Below are 4,477 nucleotides of genomic sequence, written 5' to 3' on the forward strand. Positions count from 1 at the left end.
TTCGTTCTTTTATTCAAGACAACCATAAAGACTGGGATAAGGACATATTTAAGATAGCCCAGACAATCAGGCTCGCAAAACATGATGTTACCAAATTTTCTCCCTCTTTTCTAACTTTTGCCAGGAATATTCCAACTGACGGTTCCTTTTACGGAAGCATTGAGGATAGGGCAAATAATTCGGTAAATATTAACAACAGTCTTTTCTCTCCCTTGCCGCCCGAAAACTTGACCCCTATCTTCTATGAAGTCCAAAAAAGAATTCGTCATTCCTACACTACCAACAGGGATCGTTATAACTTACGTAGAAGGCCCTCTCCGACTTATTATCCTGGAATGAAAGTCTGGAAAAGAAATTTTGTCTTGTCTAAAGCTGTTGATAATTTTACCTCAAAACTTGCTCCGAAATTTGTTCCTTGCATTATTGACAAAGTTATTTCTTCCACTGTTTATGCTGTCAAGGATCTTAATGGTGTTGACTTAGGGAATTTCCACGTCAGAGATTTAAAACCTGATGAAACAGATTGTGACGACATTGATGATGATGACGTTGATAACGATACAGACCTCGATAATAATTGATTTTGTCTTTTCTTATATTTAAGAGACGTTTTCCACATCTTTATTTTAACAACATTTCTGTCAATTTTTTTTTGTAATCAATTTTTCGAGGTTCATAATTTGTATCTTTTTATCGTGCATTTTTCACGATTGTGATGCCTGAATACGCGTTATCTTGAGTTTGGGCCACCACCAGATTCTATCCTTTCCGTGTTTGGAACTATCTTGGCGTATATTAATTATTACTACTCTCTTTTCGAAACACAAATGTTATTATGCAGCCGTCCCAGGTGACACCTTTTGTGTAATTCCATGGCGTTTTGAAATAATTTTAATAGTTTTTCGAAAACTATTACCCTCAGGTCGTAAATACTTCCTGAAGTTAAGCGTGCATTATGCACATAAAGTTTTTTTTTTCAACTTCTGCGTAATCATGTCTTCTGCTTCAATAGGAAGATTTTATGACACCTTTTACCAATTTTCTTTTTCATGAACCTTCGATTTTTTGCTTGCATGGCGCCCTGGCACTCTTGAAATACCTCATTAGAATTTGAGCTTCAACTATTTCATCTCAACACCCACCAAAACATCTGAGATTTATTTATTTTTATATATTGTGAATACTTTAAATATTTCAAGAGTCTTCTTTTGTTTTATTGACATTGTTTGTTATTGGCTCTTAATATCAGACCTTTAAATTATGTTCATTCGTTATCATTCTTCTTTATCTTTTCTAAGTTCATTGTTTCATTTTTTATCTATGATTATAACCTTGACTTGTCTAAACTTTTCTGGCAGTTTATCTAGTACATCTTTGTTTTACTATCAATAAAATTTTGTTTATCTCATATTACCGTACCTCCATTTTTATTGATAGGCTGAATAATATGTTGTGCTTACTGCCTAACTTTTGCCTTGACCTAGGGGTGCTTTACTTTACTCCAAAGGCGCATCCCTTATTATTTATTTTATTTATAATTGTAAGTTTAAATTTTAGCTTTTAGTATTAATTAGGTATACCTACAGAATTTGTTAAATATTAATTCAGCTTATTTTTAGTTATTAATACAATGCTTTATTCTTTTTCTTCGAATGAAGGTATCTGCAGCAAAAGTTCAGAGAACAAGGCTTAACTAGCTGGTTAGCGTCATTTTTTTACAGTTGAATTTTATAGTACAGCTATTAGCAACAATTTTTTATTGCTGGTCCAAATATTTATATTTAACTTTAATAACTTGATTTGTGCTAAATATTTTCTCTCTCTCTCTTTCTCTCTTTCAAATCAACTATTTCTTCTTCTTGTTTTCTTTTTAATATTATCTTAAATATAATTACCCTACTTATTCATTCTTCTTCTGCTTCTTCTTCTTTTCACGTCTCGAGTTTTTATCAACATTTTTTTTTCTTTTCTGGCATTCTTACTTGTCATCCTTCTTCTTATTCACATTTTTTTTTTACAACTATTCTTCTTCTTTTTTGAAAAAGAATTTTTCAAGTCCCTGTGAAAAATTTTTCCGGTACCTTGGGGGGTGTGTAACGTTTCAATTAGCCGATTGAACGCTACACCAAGCTCCGCTTGGTATTTGTCCCTCGGACTATATATTTCTAGAAGCGACCCTACTACCGTAAAGTCAATTAGTACATCTCTTCGAAGCTATTTAATGCGATAAAAATTTGTACTAGCTCCCTTTTGCCATTGCCACGTAAATCAGGCACAATATTGGCATACATTATCGTGTTTGTGTGTAGGCCGTTAAACAATGGGTAAGTTTGATTATCTAGTTTTAGCCTAAGTTTTTCACCGATTTCTTTTGCACAGCAGATACCTACTTTCCCCTTGAAATAAAGCTTAAAAACTTAATTAACTAATAAACTATAATTTTATTTATTTTTCTCTGGTATATTATAGTATATTACTTTATTTCCTGTACATAGTTATAATATTTTATTGATATAATTCTTTCCGTTTCTTTTTATTTTTAATAATACCACGCCGTGGTCAGAGATTTTGCTGAGATCGTGTTTCTCACAATACTCAGTTTTATTTCTGATCGGGCTTTTCTTTTGGGAGAAAACTGATCCTTGTTTGAATTTTTCTAGCCCCTACCTCGGGAAGAAGATTTTAATCAAGCACCTGGAAAAGAAAACCTTCTACCGCTACCTTGGAGAGCGAATTAGCTTACAACCGTATCCTGATGCAGTAGAATAAATTAAACAAGACAGCCCTACAGAGACAAGACAGCCCAACAACGTAGCCCTAGACTTCCCTTGACTACCGGCGACGACAAATTCTACAGGGATTGGGGACCTCCTTTAGGAACTGTAACGGAAGGACTTAAAGCTGAGTAAATTTTTACCTTTATAACTTTTGTACCGATTACCAGCGGGGTCTCGGTCACGGGCTTAGAAAATTAACTTGTTATCAGTATACAATAAAAATGATTTTTGTTAAGTTTTTTTTATATTTCAATAAATAGCGTATTTAAAAATGATTAGGTAGACTTTTTATTTCCTGTACCTTTTCTGGGATGGGTGTGAAGGAAGAATGAACAGGGAACGAACCCAGGGCTGAGCAGTCGGGCAGGGCACCATTCCGATGGATGGAACGGTGGACGTTTTTCTTTTGAATATCCTAAGGGATGTTCGAGGAATTCCTCCCATCGTTTCTCCCAACAGTGTGGTGTTGCTTAATGCCCTGGTCTTGTTGTGATCAGGATGAAGTACTCCTACTTAACGTATAGTAGAGAGGAAATTAACATAAAAAAGTGCACATGGCCGTTTTATATTAAAGATTACTTAATTAATGATTAGTAAGTATAACAAGTATAACAATAAAGGGGAAAACTTTTTACAAAATTAAATTATCAGAGAGAAAAATGACATTTTTTTATGTACAACCTGTCTGAAGTTTAAAGTAAGTTTAGTGCAACTGAGTCTCATTAGGGAGTTGAGATATTCATCTGTTAAGTGAGATCTCTACCGATTTTTAATAAAGTTCATTCTAGATAAAGCGGCTTCGCACACATAAGTTGAGCCAAACATAGTACAAAATTTCATGGCCAAACATTTTCAAAATTGCCAAACACTAGGTATATTTTGAATTTATTGACGGTCCGCACAAAACTAGCTCACGGTCTGGATGCGGACCGCGGTCCGCTAATTGGTGACCCCTGCTATAGATAACGTTTGGAATTTGTTTGGTAGACGTCTGCGGAATTTTCCGGTTCAACCAAATACTCTGCAGGAATTGGAACAAAGTCTTGTCCAAATTTGGAATGAACCTGAATGAGAATATTTTATTACCGTTTAATTCGAATATGCACCGTCGATGCCAAGCTGTCATTAGTAGCAAGGGCGAAAAGGAGGGTAGGTGTAAAATTTCGAGCCAATTCTTTTTAAATGCATTCATTTTTTTTAGAATGTTGAAAAGAAACTAATAGGTAAATATTTTTGAAAAATTAGAACGAAAGACGAAAGATTACATTAATACCGAGGAACGAAAGTCCCTTAAAATAAACAAAGAATTTCTTTTGAATGAGATATTTAAAATTAAAAATCACACTCAATTTTATCTTTTTTTTCACCCCTATAACTGTAATTAAAATAAAGATTATAGAAGTTTTCAGAGATTTTCAGCTCTCGGTAGTAATGTAATCTTTCATTCTGCGTATAAATTTTTCAAAAATACTTATTAGTTTTCTCAGGATTCGAAATAGTTATCTTCCTAACTAGTGCGGAAAGTGATACTTTCGAGTGCGGGGAAGACACTTTCCACATGAGTTAGGAACTACATTTTTTGTAGGGCCGTACGTTTGGAAAAAAGCCACAAAAAATAGAGTTATATCAATTTTTATTTAGGAGTGAAAATACAGATATCAATTCTTTGACAAGGTTGTCAAAACCAAATTTTCAATATA

The 4,477-nt window shown here is 33.8% G+C and overlaps 1 long non-coding RNA gene across 1 annotated transcript; it reads left to right on the forward strand.

Annotated features, from left to right (window-relative positions):
• The first annotated feature begins 1,945 nt into the window (after positions 1–1,945).
• LOC114328734 (uncharacterized) lies at positions 1,946–3,052 on the forward strand. The gene is made up of 2 exons (XR_003652214.2): positions 1,946–2,324; positions 2,661–3,052. It is a non-coding gene; the product is annotated as an uncharacterized LOC114328734 (long non-coding RNA).
• Positions 3,053–4,477: the final 1,425 nt, after the last annotated feature.

This window comes from Diabrotica virgifera, chromosome 7 (genome assembly GCF_917563875.1).
Source record: "Diabrotica virgifera virgifera chromosome 7, PGI_DIABVI_V3a".
In the NCBI taxonomy this organism is placed as follows: Eukaryota; Metazoa; Arthropoda; class Insecta; order Coleoptera; family Chrysomelidae; genus Diabrotica; species Diabrotica virgifera.